This window comes from Erythranthe guttata, chromosome 3 (assembly GCF_056151865.1).
Source record: "Erythranthe guttata isolate IM_541 chromosome 3, IM_541, whole genome shotgun sequence".
NCBI lineage: Eukaryota > Viridiplantae > Streptophyta > Magnoliopsida > Lamiales > Phrymaceae > Erythranthe > Erythranthe guttata.
Genome location: NC_142535.1, coordinates 10,670,218 through 10,691,752, shown reverse-complemented (window position 1 = coordinate 10,691,752; position 21,535 = coordinate 10,670,218).

The window sequence follows — 21,535 nt, the reverse complement described above, 5'->3', positions numbered from 1 at the left end:
TATTTTAATGTATAATGCAAGTATTAGCATATATGTATGTATACGTATGCATGCATGTATGTACGTGTATGTATGTACGTACGTATACATATATGTATATATATAACCCACATAATTTTCAAATGATTTATCAAATAAATAAGATACGCAATCATTCACATAAATCACGTAATTCACGAAATTCCTAGAATTTCAATTTACGGGAATTTAAATCATATAAATCACACATATAATAGCGCACGTAATTATTCACGTAAGTAACGTAATTAAATTTACGTAATGCATATAATTAATATCACGTAATAATATTTCCTAAGGGTTCTCGAGTTAAAAATATTAGTCTCGGTTTTTAGGGTTTTCGGGTTTTGGAAAGGTGGGGTAATACAACTTAGGTTTTAGTTCGCCTAGCCGAGATGGATTAGAGAAGTTGTAACCAGGCTTAGCTAATAAATCATATGATTTTGGATAATACGCCTCTTTAGGATATTGAAACTGAGGTACAACATCACGTGTCTGCTCATGCGCCAATTGACTTCAGCCGATAATAGGCATGATTAAATCTTCTCTAATAAGGTGGCAATGGCTTGGCTCTTGCTCCTTTGGTCGTTATTGTCCATCCTATAACAGTGTGGTGCACTTATTGAACAAAATTTGGCTTCCTCGGCGTAACTGGGGAGCGCAACGAAACACTGGCAAACTCAACTTCCCCACAACTTTGTCATTTTTGCTCATTGGAGCTTCAACTGAAGTGGCCAAAGTCTCATTCTCTATGCAACCGATCTTCGTCGGTACGAGTTACAAATGACTTCCATTAGTAGACTGACATATCGGTGTCTTTGAAATCACTGTTTTGTACTTCAAATTTGACTCTAGATACAATTTGACATCCGCGAAATGTGATTTTGCCTCGGTAAAGGCTCGCATTAGCATCGACCTTCATAATTTATCCATTCCTCAGGTATTTGAAGCATTGATGAAGGGTAGATGGGACTATTCCATTTTCGTGAAGCCATGGCCTTCCTGATAACAAGCGATAAGAGGTTCTTGCATCAATCACATGAAATAGTGCACTTCCCGCTAGCTCTTCAATTGTGAGGTCTAAACGAACCATCCCAATAGCTCTTTGGCCTTCTTGGTTAAATCCTTGAATAGTAAGGTGGCTGCGAGACAAATCTTTGATAGCAATCCCCAACTGTCTCATGGTGGATTTTGGTAAGATATTAACAGCTAACCCTCCATTTACGAGTATACCGTTAATTTTTTGTTCGGGTATGAATCCCGAAACAAAGAGCGGACGATTGTGAGGTTGAGATCCCAACAACAAGTCATCGTCCGTGAAAGTCATAGTAGCACAACAAGGAATATAATGTCGATTGTCGCTCTCATCCGAATTAACGTATGCTTTTTCAACTTTTTGTAGGAAGAACAATTTCGGAAAGAATTCTTTCAAAGTCACGTGCATTGGGACCGAACTTCTGTAAGATTTTCTTGAAGCATCATCACTCATCTTTGAGTCTTTATTTGATTTGGGATGGTGAATGTATTTCATTGGCTGTGGATTTAGTGATGGCATTACATGAAGTTTGTAAACACGTGCCCTCTGTCTCTGCCGATGTGTCACTAGAATCCTTTCTCCCTCATCCTCAATAGCATCGATGGGGTTTTCATCGTATATGAGTTCCTCCTCGTGAAATAAAGCCCTTACCAATTGTGGTTCCAAACTCCCAAATTGAAATGCATACACTTTCTTCGCAGGTGCAGGCGGGCATTTTTGGATGTTCCATGCGCAATATGTGTCGCTTGAGAGTGGAGTGACACTTGTAACATTCGAGTTGGCAACATCTTCAGTATCTAGTATTATTTTGCCATTTCTCGCGAGTCTCATGATCTTTTCTTTGACCACGAAGTACTTTTCTATGAGATGGCCAACAACTCGATGATATTTGCAATACATTGGGTCATCCATCATTCCTACTTCTGGCCGTTTTGGTTCCGGCAAGTCAATCAATTTTCTTGCCAGCAGCTCATCAAAGATATGGGAGACGTCTGATTCCAGAAAAGGGTATTCTTTCTCTTGCACTTCCTTCAACGTGGGTCGACGTCTGTGGTTTGATATTCGATGTTCACCGGTTTTGTCGTCTTCAATCTTCAAAGGAATTTTTAAACCCACTGCTTTTATGGCCATTGACTCCTTGGTAGAGGTTTTAGAAAAAAATTTAGTTTCTCTTAACATCCTTTCTTTTCCCTTTTTGACCATCTAGCGGGAGTGCACTCTTATGGTTCGCGATGCTCAACCCCATATCATGGGCACGCGTAGCCAATTCTTCAAAATTTCGAGGCTTAATCCCTTGTAAGGTGTAGAGAAGCCCCCAATGCATCCCTTGGATACACAACTCAATTGCTGACACTTCCGAATGCTTATCCTTGCAATTTAGACTTAGTGCACGCCAACGGTTGATGTAATCCACAACTAGTTCATCTTTCCACTGTTTCGCATTGGTAAGATCGATCATACTCACAGTACGACGCGTGCTGTAGAAGCTATTCAAGAATTCATGTTCCATCTCTTCCCAACTGTTGATGGACTTGGGTTCCAAATCGACAAACCAATCGAAAGCATTTCCCCTGAGTAATCTTAAAAATTGTTTCACCAAGAGATCGCCCTTAGTCCCCACATTGTTGCAAGTTTCGATGAAATGAGAAATATGTTGCTTGGGGTTCCCTTTTCCGTTGAATTGTTGAAGTTTTGGAGGTTGGTATCCTGCTGGCATTCTTAATGCATTGATCCGCTTAGTGTACGGCTTTAAGTACATGGGTGAGACTTGGGATGGTCCGCCATATTGCGCTTTGATGGTATTGGCAATCATCTCCTGCAATTGTTGAACAGATAGCGTGGCAACAGACATTGAAGAATGAACGGCGCCTTGCACAAAGTCCGGCTTGGGCTGTGCTTCTTCCACTTGCTTTGCTTTCTCGTTGTGAAGCTCGTAAGATTCGTGCTTCGGGCTAAACTCCCCAACCTCTGACTGTTCCAACTTATCCATTAATTGAGCGATTTTCATGTCTTTGTCTTCGACTATATTTTGAAGATTAGCCATTTTTTGGGCCAAGTGCGGCAATTGCTCATCCATGGAAGTCGCATCAACCACCATAACCGGCAATGTGGTGAAGGCTTGAGATTTGGAGTCGATCTCTTCCAAGCCAGAGGAACTTGAGCCATTTGACGTAGTTATGTCATCGATCTTGCCCCCAGTGGATGATAAACCAACAACAGTGGCAATCTCGGCAGCCTTTGGGATCAAAGAGTTTTGGTTCTTCTTTGGAGCCATTGGATCGTTGAACAAAGAATATGTGCTTCGATGTAGGAGAGGAGATGAGAGGCAAAGTGGTCCCACCGGGCGTCCCAATTTGTTAACCTCAAATTTAAATGTCTGCAAAATAAATTACAAGACAAGAAAAAATAGGAACAAATAAATATATTTAATCAAAACGAAATGGGTTACAATCTTTGTTGATTCTTCTGATTCTTCTCCTAGATTTAATCCAAGGGCCGAAGCTTGTTCTTGAATTGAAAGCTTGATTCCTTCCTTGATTTGCGGAAGTAGATATGGATATCTAGAAATCGATTTGGGGATTTCTAGGTCTTTGTGGATATGGCGCCTTGATGAAGATGTAGAACCTCCGCGGTTGTTGTTCTTCGTCGTGGCAAGAGCTCGAAACTTGAGCTTGATGTACGCGTTGCTTGATGCTTGTGTCCTTGTGTATGTGTATGCCTGTTGCTTGTAAGTGTTTGAGGCCTCCTTTTATAGGCTTAATTTAGGGTTTCTTGACTTGAAACTTGGACCGGTAGACTTGGACACTAGCAACTTATTTAATATGGGCTAGATTTTATAAGCCCAAATAGCTAGCCCAAATGAATAAGAATTTAATACTTATTTTGGGTTAACCCATATGACATATTTGTGAAACCCGAATTTAGTGCGAACTTCGATATAAAATCCAAATTGATTACGGACTTTGATTCGAGACCTAAATTAATTACCGATCTTCTTGGGCTATTAATTTGAAATGTAATCTCAGAATCGTAATATGAAGTCCAAATTTATTATGGACTTTTAACCGAGATCCAAATTAATAACCAAATTATTTAGGCCATTAATTTGTAATTTAATCCCGAATTTCGATGTCAACAAAATCAACTTGTGATTTCTTCATAAAAATGAAGATCTTGACTTCATTATGTATGTTCCTTGAATATTGTTTTAATAAAGTTTTTGTTTGTAAATGCACCACAAATTTATAACTTGTGAATAATAAGTTAAAACTTGTATTGTTTAATTTCAGCTTCAAGCCTTCAATACATATCTTTATACAAGTTATTACCAAATTATGTAAATCTCTAATTTTATCTTTTCAATTATAAATTGCACGAATTCTTGTATATCTCTATACAAGTTATTACCAGATTATGTAAATCTCTAATTTTATCTTTTCAATTATAAATTGCACGAATTCACAAGGACCAAAAAGGAAATTTTATTAAATTAGAAAAACACACTCACATATAATAATAAAAATGTTGTGAAATAATTCCCATTAGCTCGTTTATTAATATTTTATTACAAATACTAATAGTGAGAATATTATTAATTAATCAATATATATATATATATATATATATATATACATATATATACGGCTATGTATATATGTATATATATACACTCTATATAATATCATACATAATATAATATAATATACTATATATGTGTGTATAGAGAATGTGAGTGGGAAAGATAGAGAGAGTGTGTGTGTGTGAGGAGAGAGAGAGAAAATGATAGCCAAAAATTATCTTTTATTAATTCACTTGTACATCTATTTATAGATACAAAGTGATGAGTCATCACTAACACTTGTCAACATTTTATCTAACATTGTTGGAAATGACTACACATGTCCTAACACTTGTCAAAAGACTAATAACCCATTTGCTAAAGTCTACAATATTATAACACTCACCCTTGGACGTAGCACATTTGTATCGACTTAATTGATGCCTCATTAAAAACCTTAAGCCGGAAAACGCAGTGGGAAAAACCGATCAGAAGGGAAAAAGAGTGCATGACTCAAATCCAAGTCGTGTGCATAAGCTGTCTCGTTAAAAACCTTAGCTGGAAAACCCAATGGGATAAAAACCAGTCGTAAGGGGAAAAAGAGTGCAGCGCACTATTGCTCCCCTGAAATGAGCAATATAAGCCCCTAATACGGGGTTGTCAATCAATTTGTAGGTTGTCTCATTAAAAACCTTGAGCTGGAAAAACCTATGGGAAAAAACCAGTCAAAAGGGAAAAATAGTACAACACATCATAGCATTATGTGCTCTCCCTGAAACAAATAATATAGGCCTCCGAAATAGGCTATTTAATAATCATAAGTTGCCTCGTTAAAAACCTTATGTCGGAAAAACCACATGGGAAAAAGACCGAACAAAAGGGAAAAAGAGTGCAACATATTATCACTTCGTCTTTGCAATATCAAAATTCAGTGAACCGTAAAGATAACATTAGAATGTCTGTTAGACGTATGTCCATTCCCTCATGGACAACCCTAGGAAACGAAAAATGATTGTATTCATTACGTGCGAATACATCTAATCATAATTAATCCCATATCATCAGGAGAATCCTTGAGTAATAAGGCCGACATTATATCGTACACTTTTGTTGTCATTATTCATCTAACGAACAAACAAAACCCCATTTATATCTAGGGAATTTATATTGTTCGGAGTTGGTACCATGAATCCGTATTTATTTCGTTTCTCTGGGAAAGCCAATTCCGATTTAATCGCTTTCTCGCATTTAGGCCAAACTTGGCTCTACCGACATTCTATTGTTCTGAACGTGATTCACTAGATTAATCATCCCGAAATTTTATAATTGTAATTGCCCTTAGTCGAGAGATTAATCTCTACATATTTATCCGGAGCATGTTTATCATGACTCGTTCATTCAGTGGATTTAATTAATCCATATGAGTGTGAGTGTGTGCTACAAGATACTGATATTTATCCTATGTACTGCACAATCTTATCAAAATTATTTTGATCAAGTTTCTCCGGCACTATCCATTCTCATATGCCCGGGGTATAGAAACTTTTGCAGAAAAACGTGCAAAGCCATATTGCATGTATATAATAAATACACGCGAGACCATCTGTAAGATGCGTCTATCAAAATCATAAATATTTAATATATTGGTCCACTGGAAATGTTGTATTGGTCCATAAATATTATCAACCCTTTTGTACTAAAGGTTATATAACGAGATTTCTATGAATTACAGAAATCCTCTTTGGACATAAGGATCCTTATATCGTACGAATGTCCGTAGTATATTTTTTATTTCAAGCCACCATAATATTTTATGGGCGTCCCCATATTAACATGTCAAAACCTGAATATTTCAGGATTAACCAGTTTATATGACATGGTGGTGTACGAATTGAAAATTCGAATTAGGACACACTACAATACAAAATCTAAGGCTTTTTATATCATAAGCAGAACAATTGTTTATTCCCGGAGCCATAATCTCTACGGGAAGTAATTTAGTTTTACTTCGTGCTTTGCGCAATATCACACTCAATAAAATTTAGAATATATTAAATTGTCAATTAGACTAATACATCGTCCGGGGAGATATTTAAACTCAACCTCGGGAATATATATATATATTTCAGGGGAAATATGCGAACTCTACTTCAGGAATATTTCATCTGAAGGAGAACTTCTAAAACTCGACCTCGTGAATATGTCACGCGAGGGTGATATGTAGTTTATCTTAAGTTCAGGAATTAGTCCGAGAAAGATATATAACTCAATTTCAAAGTTCAAAATTATAATATATAGACAATAGTCTATTATGTTTGTGTTTCACGTGTACATCAATTCATATTAAAATTCTAACTCGATCTTGGAAATTTAACATCCAAGAGAGATATAGAATTTCAACCTCGAGAATTTCTCGTTCGATGGTGTTTTGCAAACTGCATCCCGGGAATTTAACATCCGAGAGAGATATGTACATATTACACAATTAGTAGACATAGTAAATTAACTTTGAAATATTACCAATATCATCAGGGTGTATAAGCTCGACCTTGGGAATATTTCTTCCAAGGGAGTGTTATTTACTTAAACTCGGGAATAAATCATCCGATTTAGAGAGTCGTAAATGTTTATTTGGGGAATATATAATTAAGCTCGACCTCAGGAATGTATCGTCCGAGGGAGATATTATAAACTCGATCTCGGGCATATGTCGTCCGAGAGAGATATATAAATTTTATCTTAGAAATTAGCTCAATTTCGGGAATAAAATCATCCAAGAGGCGTATTTCAATTTGACGTCATTTATATTTATCTCGAGAAAATATTATAGGCTCAACCTCAAGTATATATCGTCCGAGGGAGGTATGTTCATAAATAAATAAATTCAATCTAGAAAACCGTTACATAGAGAGTTATATCGTAATCATTAAGAATATTATCATGCATGATCTGAAATATATAACCTTTACTCATAGGTCAAAATATATTTTGTAGGCATTATACTCATGAGTTTTATTTAATTTTGACCAAATGATTATCTGGGCAGAAATATTTACATCTACCTTGGTCAATTTAAGAACATCTTGACGAGGACTATCTGTCACATCGTCGTTGTAGGTCTAACCCCATATGTAATTTTATAATGGACTTTCAATCCAAAAATGTCCATCGTTTATATAAGTACATCACCCAATTAATTTTATTTTAATAACCTCATTTGCATTTGAGGGGAATCACAATTTTTAGTGACTCTACGGACATCACACCCGGAGTTATATTTATGATTTCTATATCAGCCATTATCAGGGACTACGATGTCCACCACCTCTACGAACATTATGTTCGGAGTAATTATCATAGCCTTTAAATCGACTCTTAATTTGGACTCCTATGCGACGGAGTCATTTTCATTTCTCATTATCTAAATCAGCCCATTTTCTTTTGCTAATTTAGACAAGATTATTAAATAAATAGATCGAAACTTGCACATGCCAATTACATGTTTCTAAATTTACAAAATCAAAATCATGTAATGCAAGTTGAAAATTCATAGCCGAGGCGAGAGATAATAACCCCTTTTTTTCTCATAAATCAACATGCACATAATTACAAATATATATCCTTCCTTTCCTCCGAAAGTCGGTGGCGTATAAAATACCGTAATATTTGCTTCACCCTTTGATATCGAGGATCTGAATTTTAACAAATAAAATAAAATAAAGTAAAATAAACAAACTTACATAACCTACCTTTTTTCGAGCAGAACCTCGTGCTGATAACGTGTTGTGAAATAATTCCCATTAGCTCGTTTATTAATATTTTATTACAAATACTAATAGTGAGACTATTATTAATTAATCAATATTAACTAGTTATTAATATGTAACTAATATATATATATATATATATATATATATATATACGGCTATGTATATATGTATATATATACACTCTATATAATATCATACACAATATAATATAATATACTATATATGTGTGTATAGAGAATGTGAGTGGGAAAGATAGAGAGAGTGTGTGTGTGTGAGGAGAGAGAGAAAATGATAGCCAAAAATTATCTTTTATTAATTCACTTGTACATCTATTTATAGATACAAAGTGATGAGTTATCACTAACACTTGTCAACATTTCATCTAACATTGTTGGAAATGACTACACATGTCCCTAACACTTGTCACAAGTCCACAATATTATAACAAAAAATCCATTTCCTTACCACTCATATATATATATATATATATATATATATATATATATATATATATATATATATATATATATATATATATATATATATATATATATATATATATATATATATATATATATATTACGTATTATTATTATATATTAAATCAAGGTTTTATTTGAGATAGCCCATCACTAATGAGGGGTTGGTCCAACACTTTTTATGTATTTTACATAAACTCGTTAATTCCAAGTTTCATTTTACATAAATGCATATAGTTTCATTATACTCATTTTACCTTTTTTCACACTTTAATTAGGGTTTGTTTTATCTTATTTATTTGGATTATTATTATTTTTATTTATTTAGTATTAAAAAAAATATTTTTTTTTAATTTTTTTTCCGGCGGTGGCTTGGGTGGTTGGAGCTCCGGTTAGCTGACTCAACATTAGTTAACTTCAACATTAGTTGACATTCCATTTTTTTTCTTTTTTTCTCTTTTTTGTGTTAATTTTTTTTTTTCTGGCAGCAGGTCGTCGAAACTTTGGTTATCTGACTAAATATTAGTTAATTCCAACATTAGTTGATATTCTAATTTATAATTTTTTTTATTTAAATTCTTTTTTTTTCGGCGCTGGGTCGTCGGATTCTGGTTAGTTGACTCAACATTAGTTAATTTTAGGGTCATCGGGTTCCGACATGTATTAGATTACTACGTATTAGCTGACGTCCAACTCTTTTCAAATAACTTTTTATTTTTTCCATCAACGGGACGTCGGAGCTCGGATTAGCTGACTTTGCATTAGCTGAGAACTGATTTTTTTTTTCTTTTAGTTATTTTTTTCGGCGATGCGTATTTAGGCCTCTGATTAACTGACATCTGATTGATTTAGTGTTGAAGTCATCTAACCGTAGCTCCGATGATCCACTATCAGAGGAAAAAAAGAGAAGTAAAAAAAGATTGAATGTCAACTAATGTTGAAGTTACTTAATGTTGAAGTTAACTAATGTAGAGTCAGCTAATTAACCAGAGATCTGACGACCCGCCATTGGAGGAAAAAAAAAGGAATAAAAAAAAGAAGTCAACTAATGTTAAAGGCAACTAATGTTGAAGTTAACTAATGCTGAGTCAGCTAACCGGAGCTCCAGCGACCCACCACCGGGAAAAAAAAAATAAAAAAAAAAGAGATGAAAACAAAAGAATGTCAACTAATGTTGAAGTTAACTAATGGTGAGTCGACTAGCCGGCGCTCCGACGACCTAGGCCATCGCCGTAAAAAAAAACTAGCCGGTCGGAGCGGACCTGGTGGGCGGGGTGGGATGGGATGGGGGTGAATTTGACTTATCTCAAATAGAAATATGTAGGATATTTTAGAAATTCATGTTTTTATAGATTTATTTAAAATGAAAGTTAAAGGGTCAACCTAATCATAGTGAAACTTGCATTTGTGGGTCTATGTGTTATTCGCCATTAAATTAATAAACAAAATCTTTACTATTTTGCACCCAGCTAACTATTCTGGACATAGCAACGTAACGCGTACTATATCTAGCAAGTCAACTTTTGTAATTGTCTTAAAAAAAAATCTTAATTCAAGATCATTTCGCTAATAAAATTGAAAACGATAAATTAACTCGGCACTAGTATAAAATATAATTGGCGTCTAAATTAAAATATATAACAACCAAAAAAAAAAAACAAAATGGGCCCGCGTTTTCATTGACGCGAATTCGTTTGATTTTCTCTCTCCATGCATGAATTAGTCGTCGTCCTCGGCCACACAATCACACACGCAAACCCAAACTGCCAAACAAATATATATATGTATAAATATATATATATATATATATATATATATATATATATATATATATATATATATATATATGTATGCATTCCAGTATACGTATATAATATTAAATATATATACACATCAGAAGACATATGATGTGTTGGTCTCTAATTTCAGAACAGCACAAGGAAATTTCTGAATTACATATAATTAATAAAATAAAATAAAAACTGTGCAAATTACAAGATCAACACAAAGAATGTAGTGATGATCTGATGACCACATTGAAATCAAAGGCAATGCATACATACATATAGCTAGGAAGCACACACACACACACAATCAGATACTTTCACATACATAATCCACATATTTTCAGTGAAATCACACAGAAATGAATTAGCAGAAAACACGTAGAAAGACGACCAAATAATTGAAGAAAAAGAACAAGTGTTTTAGCTAGAGAGAGAAACAACTCTGAAAACTCGTCTATAAATTAATACCCCTCCACATATCCCAAAACATATCATATCACACAAACATATAAAAGAGAAAGAAAAAAATATATATATATAGCTGCAAATCATACACTCACACGTGAGAAATCTATATATATCGATCGATCAAGGCAAGATGAATTCGAACAATATTAATGGGGAGAGCAGCGGTAATAATAATTACGGGAAGAAGGGGAGTGTAGTCCCGAAGAAAAGGGAGCATGTTACAAAAATGATGGGCAAGAAAATTGTGGAGAAAGTAGTCAAGCCTGCTGTTGATGCCGTCAAGAATCACAACAACATGGGAAAAGTTAATCCTCATTAATTATTTCTTCTTCATAATTACTATTATTATTAATGCCCACATAATTATATTGTTCGTTAATTGTTTTGTAATAACGTGGGCAGTTCATTCATGTGTGTGCATTAATTAATTAGGGATTTGTACTTAGATTTGATCTTTATATCACGCATCGGTCGTTTTGTTATGTAAGTGAGATATATGTAAAATGTTAAATGTGTAGTATATATATTGTTTTTGTTGTACGTGTGGAACAATTCTTTGTTATAAAAGTTGAGTTGCGGCTAACACGTATACATGGGTGGGGTTTTTTAAGAACCTCCCCTGTGTAATCTCTAATGACTAAAAGAGTACTCGTGTAAAAAATATTAGCAAGAACCCCATATGAAAATTCGTCAAAACTAATAAAATCCCTAACAGTTTATCGTGCGTCGCACGCGCGGGTTGTGAGACTGGGTTGTAATTTTTTTTATCGGCAAAGACTTAGATACCCTTCTAGAAATTGAAAAATTTACAGATCCACCCCCAAAATTTCTATAAGCCCAAAATAAAGTTTTTCAAATTATCACTTCAGTCCCACATATTTTATGAAAATCCCTCTTAATTCTTCACTACACCTAAAACCACCACTGTAATGTAAAGCCCCAGCTCTCCATGACCCATCACCTCCACTGCGCCGTCCCCTACCATTTCCCAGTTTGGTACTTATTTGATTATGTAGTTTAGTATTTTGTTATTAGTGGTATAATTAATCTAATATTATTTTTACGTTTATCTACTTGTATAATATTATGTATTTTGTATAATATATGGTGTGTTTAATATTATGTACTTGTTCCGATATATTTGCTTCACAGTATGTTTGCAAGTTAAAACTAATGCAGTATTAGAGGTTTGAAGAAAATAAAAAAAAAACTTGAAAGAAAATTCAAAAGAAGTTGAAATAAACAAGTACATGCCGAATCCGGAAAAATGGAGTCCATTACATCATAATTTCTAATAATAGGGTTTCTTGCCATTAACTTTCTCATCCTTCTCGTTGTCCTCCATCCATGGGATGTTAGAGTCCAACGAGCTTACACCGTAGACACTGGGAAATTGCTTATACTTTGGCATTAAAGCTTCCTTTGGTTTGACTGGGCTCGGTCCCACCTAAATACGCCCGAACCTCGACTGAGCCGTGCTATTCTCCGTGTTCAAAGATCCTTCGGAGTCGTAGTTGTGAGTAAGTAAGTCCCACACATTGAAGTTCAAGCTACTGGAATCGGACGAGATGTTGACAACCGTCATCTTGGGGATCGGAGCCGGTGGAGGTGCACGTGCGGGCTTAACATCTTCATCGTCCTCCGATGACAGAACAATGTCCTCTTCATATTGCGGATTTGCTTGAATAGCCGGTTTGGAAAAATTGTTTGTAGATCTTCCCATTTGGAGTCACCGTATTTACGGTATGCCCAACCAAACGCGTGATCCTATACATTCTGAAAAAAGAGGTGGCATTAATAAATGAAAAAACCAAACGAGTGGAGAATTCGTATGATTGTTTGATTCCAAGAAAATCCGGAAAGAGTGAGCATCCAACCGAAGGTCTCGTACCTTGTTTCGAGAACGACCAACTTCTTAAGAAAATACTTTGCCGATAAATGTATGTTTTTTTTTTATGACACTTTGTGCTATACGGATTGAATCTCATTGTTTTACCCGCAACGAAATCCCCCGAACGAGCTATTACAAAACTTGTATGAAAGTGTTATCAACCTTCTCATCCCATTCCAATTCGTACAAGAAATCTTCTTGTTTGAATATTATGGATTTTTTGGGTTTTATTGCTCCAATTTTGTGTGGAGGAAAGCTTGTATGTTTAGGGAGGAGGAAAGCTATAGAGAAGCAATGGTGTGGTAACTCATGTGAGTTTCACATATGTATAGGGAAGAAGAGAGCTTATTGTTTTTCATTTCTTTCTATCAAACAATGATTATTATGTTGAACTTGTTAGTTGGCATGGGAAGAAAATATTTTGGCAGCAACAAGAGAATATTGTGTGGCGGGAAAAAAACACAAATATTCTCTAATCAATTATTCAAAACACATGACTCAGGAAAAAATGCATAACAAATTATTCAAACCACGGTTTAAATTATTCAAACCACTTAAATTAGATGTGTAATTTCAATTTCAGGAAACTATTAATAATATGTGATGATTGACTATTCATTTAATTTGAGTCAGAGTATTATTCATGTGGTGCTTGAAATTTCAATTTGAGGATATTGATGACAACATGAGGTGCTTGCAAACATGTTGTGATTAGTCATGTTATATTTATTTAATTGTGCAGTCACAAACATTCGAAAACCAAATTGAAACATCGTGTGTGTCGATTAATTTGTCGGAATAACAAAGGAAGCGAAGATAATGAAAACGTGACGTTAACATTTCCACAATGCAAGATCTCAACAACAGAAGCACCGTGTTTTTTTTACTACCAAAATAAGAGACAATACAATACAACACCACCACCAGTAGGGGCGGATTTAGGGGCTGGCCATGTATGCCATGGACCACCCTAAATACTAAACATTTTTTTATACGTATCATATATGAGATGCCCCAGTGGTAGATTTCTCCAAATAAGAAAGGGAGGTCGTGAGTTCAATCTTTATTGATGAAAAAAAAATTGGTAATTTTTTTCCTCAATTTCCGCGCCTCTACCAAATCCCAAATCAGATTTTTTTTCTTTCTCCCAAAACTTCTCTCCCACGATCAGCTCCTCACTTCCTCCAAAAAGAAGTTTTTTTCCCAAAACTCCTCCTCTTGCCTCTTTTATTTTCCCCAAAATTATTCATATCCATTTCTTCTAGATTAGAGGTAATTAGACTTTGAATTTCGATTTTTATGATTTTTCAAATAATTTGTGCCAATAATCGAATTGTTTAATTTATTTAACAGTATGTTGTTAGATTCTTTACGCCTGCCCCTCGACTTTCGGAGTCTAATAATTCTACTATCGAAAATGATTCAAGAATTGAAGCCTCTCCAATTCCTTCTGCAATTGAGGGACCATCCGGAGAACCTTTTTCCCTCCTTCATCAAGTGATCCACCATCTTAAAATAAGGTATTCAAAAAGGGAGAATATTTGAAGTTGGATCCTAGAAAAAGAACTCTAATTCTTAATTATCATCCAAATAATCAAGATGAGGTGAGAAGAGCTTATCTTGTAAATGGACCTACAAGACCCAATATGACAGAATATCCTCCTAAAGAGATTGGAAAAAGGAATCGTTCTTATAATAATAGTTGGTATAAAGACAATGACTGGTTAGAATATAGTATAGAAAAAAAAGTTGTGTTTTGTTTGCCATCTTATTTGTGCTACAATGGTACTAGTAATTCTGCATTTGTAATTGAAGGTTTGAAGTGTTGGAATCTAAAATACAAGTTGAATACACGTTGTAGCAACAAATTCTTATCTGCGATTTTAATAAACAAGAAAAACTTGCACAAAGATAATTTTATTGAATTAAAATACATATAGCGGGTTACAAACTCTAGTTTAATCCTCTGATTCTTCTCTCAAGAACAATATGCGTTTGACTTTGAATTTCGGAGTTGGGTCATTGACTTGATCTTTTTCGGATTTGATTTGGATTTGAATAACGTCTTCTGAGGGTCTTGCGACTTGAATCTCGGATTGAACGCAGAATTTTGACGGGTTTTTACTTGAAGATCTTATAGTTCTTGATTGATTTGGCCCTTCAATCTTCCTTTGATCTTGATTTGTTGAAGAACGCCTTGAATTTGATGAAGAACGCCTAGAATTTGATGAATAACGACTTGAATTTAATGAAGATGACTTAAATATTGTAGAGAGAATTTTCTTCTACGGTTTTTCTTCTTCTTGAGTTGTGTTTTGAATTGTGTAGGGAGGGTCCCTATTTATAGTGGTAGAATAAGAGTCCCACATAAAGTCTTCTTGATGACGTGGCGCAATTTGATTGGCCTTTATTAAATTGATATTTATCTCTTATAACTTGAAATAGAAGAAACAATCCTATTGGCCAATAATTAATTGATATTTATCTCCATGACTTGTCTTGCAAGACAAGATATAATTTAATTTAGACACAATTTAATTGACTAATTTAATTAACCAATTAATTAATTTTATGCGTCTACAAATGCCCCCTCGAGACTTGTTCACGGACGATGCGTCTTGGAGTGAATGAGTCTCGGTAATTGCTTAACTTCAATTGCAGTTTGATCTAGCAAAGCACATACATCTTTGAAATCATGACTGAACTTAGAGAAATTCTAAGTTGCCTACGTACCCTATAAAGGGATCAAGTCATAACGTAGTTCAAATCCTTTTGAGGGATGTCATGCACAGTTTATACTTATGTGGAGAAGGAGAAATATATGCAGTTTTAGCTCGTGTTGAAGGAGCATTTGACTGGAATTTGTGGATAGTTTACACTCTTATCAAAGAGCCTTGACTTGATTTGGATATGTGCATAGTTTATGCTCGTATCAAGGAGCCTTGATTTGACTTGGACATGTAGATAGTTTATGCTCGTATTAAGGAGCTTTGATTTGATTTGGGCATGTAGATAGTTCATGCTCGTATCAAGGAGCCTTGATTTAATTTGGATATGTAGATAGTTTATGCTCGTATTAAGGAGCCTTGACTTGACTTGGATATGTATATAGTTTATGCTCGTATCAAGGAGCCTTGATTTGATTTGGACATGTAGATAGTTTATGCTCGTATCAAGGAGCCTTGATTTAATTTAGATATGTAGATAGTTTATGCTCGTATCACGGAGCCTTGACTTGACTTGGATATATAGATAGTTTATGCTCGTATCAAGGAGCCTTGATTTGATTTGGATAGTTTATACTCGTATCAAGGAGCCTTGATTTGATTTGGATAGTTTATGCTCGTATCAAGGAGCTTTGATTTGATTTAAACTTGTAGACATTTTAAACTCGTGTCAAGGAGTACTTCATTTGATTTGGACATGTAGACCTTTTAAACTCGTGTCAAGGAGTATTTCACTTGATTTGGACATGTAGACCTTTTAAACTCGTGTCAAGGAGTGTTTCATTTGATTCGGTTATGTAGACCTTTTAAACTCGTATCAATGAGTGTTTCATTTGATTTGGACATATAGACCTTTTAAACTCGTGTCAAGGAGTGCTTCCTTTAATTTGGACATGTAGACCTTTTAAACTCGTGTCAAGGAGTGCTTCATTCGATTTTAACATGTAGACCTTTTAAACTCGTGTCAAGGAGTGCTTCACTTGATTTGGACTTGTAGACCTTTTAAACTCGTATCAATGAGTATTTGATTTTATTTGGACATGTAGACCTTTTAAACTCGTGTCAAGGAGTACTGATTTGAACTTGAATTTGATATGTACTTGTAGACCTTTTAAACTCGTGTCAAGGAGTGCTTCATTTAATTTGACTTGTCATATTACATAGGGTGTTGGTTCCTCAAAACATTTGCCCTCATCCTCATGATCTTCTGGTTCTTCTTCAACATGTTCTTCTTTGAGAAGGTACGACTTTTGGAATGAAGGTTCTACGAATCCATTTGCAGTTACGGTCAACTCCATATCATGTGCTCGAGTGGCCAACTCTTCAAAAATTCTAGGTTGAATTCCTTGAAGAATATATCGGGGTCCCCATTGCATTCTTTGGATGCACAGTTCAATAGCTAATGTCTCAGGCAGTCGATCTTTGCAACTAAGACTCAAATTTCTCCAACGGTTGATGTAGTCAATGACAGGTTCCTTCTTCCACTGGCGGGAATTGGTGAGCTCAATCATGCTGACTGTTCTTCGAGTGCTGTAAAAGCGGTTGAGAAATTCTTCCTCTAAGTGCTTCCAACTATCGATGGAGTTTGCCCCCAAATCAATGTACCAATCAAACGCATTGTCTTTGAGCGATCGGACGAATTGTTTGACGAGGTGATCTCCATACATGCCGACATCATTGCAAGTCTCCACGAAGTGTGCCACGTGTTGCTTGGGGTTGCCTTTGCCGTCAAATTGTTGAAACTTTGGAGGTATATAGTCCATTGGCATCTTTAGATCATCAATCCTTTGCGTGTATGGCTTGACATAGGTTGATGGCGACTTTGGGCTTCCTTCCAACTTGTCTTTGATTGTTCTACTGATCAGCGTCATCACTTGATCTACATGAATCAGCCCTTCGGGAGAAACTTGAAGTTCTTGAGCTGGAGCCTTCTCGTTTTCAACTGGTTGTTGCTTTGTGGATGTCTCGACTTCGTCTTGAGCCTCTATCTGATTCTCCACAGCTTGACTAGCATCGTCTTTGTCCATCAACTTGGAAATTTGAGAGTCTCGTTGTTGAACATGCTTTGCGAGTCCCTCAATGGCCTTTGTTAAACTTGCAATTTGCTCTTCCATGGTTGTAGCGTTTGTTGTCATGACGGATGCCACATCTGAGTAGCTTGATGTTGAACTAGGCGTGGGCTGTGAAATCTCTTGTTTTGAACCTTCCACGTCTGCGCTTGTGTTGACAAGAGGTGGTAAGCCTTTCTGAATGGTTTGGGGCGTCGAGCTAGTCTCGGAGGATGCTTGCAGCTTCTTAGCCATACTCCTTGTAACTAAGCCCACACTTGATGAATCCGAAGTAGCAATCTTCATTGTGAACGTAGATCAGTCACTGCAACACTTTGAGGATCTTCGAGAGAGAGAAGAGATGAGAGGTAGAGCTGTCCCACCGGGCGTGCCAAAATTTGTAGCAACAAATTCTTATCTGCGATTTAAACAAACAAGAAAAACTTGCACAAAGATAATTTTATTGAATTAAAATACATATAGCGGGTTACAAACTCTAATTTAATCATCTGATTCTTCTCTCAAGAACAATATGCGTTTGACTTTGAATTTCGGAGTTGGGTCGTTGACTTGATCTTCTCCGGATTTGATTTGGATTTGAATAACGTCTTCCGAGGGTCTTGCGACTTGAATCTCGGTTCGAACGCATAATTTTGACGGGTTTTGACTTGAAGATCTTAGAGTTCTTGATGGATTTGGCCCTTCAATCTTCCTTCGATCTTGATTTGTTGAAGAACGCCTTGAATTTGATGAAGAACGCCTAGAATTTGATGAATAACGACTTGAATTCAATTAAGATGACTTGAATATTGTAGAGAGAATTTTCTCCTACGGTTTTTCTTTTTCTTGAGTTGTGTTTTGAATTGTGTAGGGATGGTCCCTATTTATATTGGTAGAATAAGAGTCCCACATAAAGTCTTCTTGATGACGTGGCGCGATTTGATTGGCCTTTATTAAATTGATATTGATCTCTTATAACTTGAAATAGAAGAAACAATCATATTGGCCAATAATTAATTGATATTTATCTCCATGACTTGTCTTGCAAGACAAGATATAATTTAATTTAGACACAATTTAATTGGCTAATTTAATTAACCAATTAATTAATTTTATGTGTCTACACACGTGTTGGTGAACTCAGAAGTCATCACATAAATTGTGTCAAAGCATGTGCAAATTTTATGAAGAAAAAAAAGTATTGAGTCTTCATTTGTAAAGCATAGTACAAAAGCAGAAGCTGGTTAATTGTTCGTGTAAAAGCATCACTTGAAGCAGTCAAGTTTCTTGTCAGAGGTGGAATTGCGTTTAGGGGACATAATGAGGGGGAAATTCTATTTATAAGGGCTATTTTCTAGAATTTATCGAAGCATTGGGGAGAAACAATGAGAAAATAGCAGAAGTATTTAAAAGTGGTGGAGGAAAATGTAAGATGAATTCTCCTGTTATTCAAAAAGAACTTGCAAATGCATGTGCGGTTGAAACTGTTAAAAAGATAGTTGAAGAAATTGGAGATGGTTTCTTTAGTGTTCTTGTTGATGAGTCTGGTGATTGCTCTGGTAAAGAACAAATTGCAGTAGTTGTGCGTTTTGTTAATGATAGAGGATTTATTGTCGAACGGTTTATTGGCATCGTTCATGTTGAGGATATAATTGTGATAGCGCTTAAAGATGCTCTGGAAACTTTGTTGTCGGGATTTGGATTGTGTATATCTAAAATTCGAGGACAACGATATGATAGAGCCACTAACATGAAAGGTCAATTTGGTGGATTGAATTGATTCAAAAGGCAAATCCACAAGCCTATTATGTGCATTGTTTTTCTCACCAACTTCAATTGGCTCTTGTTTTAATGGCTCGTAAGCATGAAGATGTTGATTGGTTTTTCCTTGAAGTGTCTCGTATTGTAAACTTCCTACGATCTTCTAACAAACGTTAATCTTTGCTTCGAAAAAAATAAGTGGCTCATTTTGAAAATTTAATTGAGGATGAGTTCGTGGAAACGGGTACCGGTTTGAACCAAGAGTTGTCTATTGCAAGAGCAGGTGATACACGGTGGGGATCTCACTTTCGGACTCTTAGTAGGTTTGTTGACTTGTTTACTCCCATTATTGAAGTTCTTGAAGATTTGAAGAGTGATAGATATTCAAAGGGTGAACGAAAAAGTTTGTTATTTTTCATTCAAACTTTTGGTTTTGTTTTCATGTTGCACTTAATGGTTGAGGTTTTGTCGTTGTCAAATGATTTGTCTCAAGCATTATAAAAGGGGATCAAGATACTGTGACCGCCATGCAACTTGTCCAAGTAAGTAAGAAAATACTTCAACAATTGAGAGATAATGAGTGGGAAGCATTTTATGAAAAAATGGTGGATTCTTGTGGTAATCTTGAAATCGATGTGCCCGGCATGGAGTCAAGGCATGTGAAAGGTAATAAATCAAAAAGACTTGCTCCGTTATTGACAAATCTCAATTATTTCAAGAATGGTTGTTTTTTACATGTCATAGGTTTTGTAATGAAAGAGTTGGGTGATCGATTTACACCGAAAACCTTGAGTTGTTGAATTGTGTATCATGTTCGAATCCTTATTCTTTATTTCAAGATTTTGACACTAAATCACTTGTGAGGTTGGCAAGATTCTACCCAAATGACTTTAAGGATGTTAGTGATAACGAGTTGTATAGCCAACTTGACACTTATATTGAGTGTGTCAAGATGGACGATAATGTTTCAAATTCGAAGGATATTTATGATCCATGTAGGACTCTTGTTCGTCAAAAAAGCACAAGACATTTGGATTGGTGTACACACTTTTGAAGCTAGCTTTGTCATTAGCGGTGGCCACGACAAGTGTTGAACGAGTATTTTCTGGCATGAAATATGTGAAGAATGAGTTGAGAAATCGAATAGCAAATCCATGTCTTAAGATTGCTTAGTAGCATTTGTGGATAAAGAAGTGTTTATTACAATCGATGATCTAGATATTATCAAGCACTTTCAAGCCATGAGTAAGAGGAGAATGCATTTACACTTGGACTAGAAATAGATTTTCAATATGAGTTGTAATTGAAACATTGATATGTTTTTACTATGTAATACTCGAATATTTATTTATTTTTCTATGCGGCGTACCCTGAATTTTCATGTTGGATCTGCCACTGACCACCGGTGAACTAACTACGTGGCATTACTAACATAATAATGAATATTACAACTATAGATATCATGTCATAAGGAACCTAATATGACCTTATTCCTTATTGGAGTGATGTTACAAGTTACCACCCTTACTATCGATATCAATTATTTGTACTACTTACATTGTGCACAACAACACACATATGAGAAAAAAAATAAGAAAAGAGCAAATGATGAACATATAGCAACCTTTTTGTAGAATTTCGCTCCGTGTGATTCGAATCACAACTGTTGCTTCAATCCTTCAATCCTTTCCTCTAATGCAGAAATCATTTCACTCAAATTTTCACAAAATTCATGCTCCACCTATTTGAAGAATTCACACTTAAAATCCTGCCAATTTACAATTTCATTTGGACCAACAACATTCAACTGTAGTTGTTATCTAGTGCACCGATAAGAATGAGAAAGACATAATTAACAATAAACAAATAATTGACAGATATGAAACAAACCGGCGTCCCGGGTTGGTACTCGTGAATGATGTCTTAACGGACATTTCAACCCACAATAACTAAACATCTTTGCCGTTTCATCGAAGTGGCTGCAGCCACAAC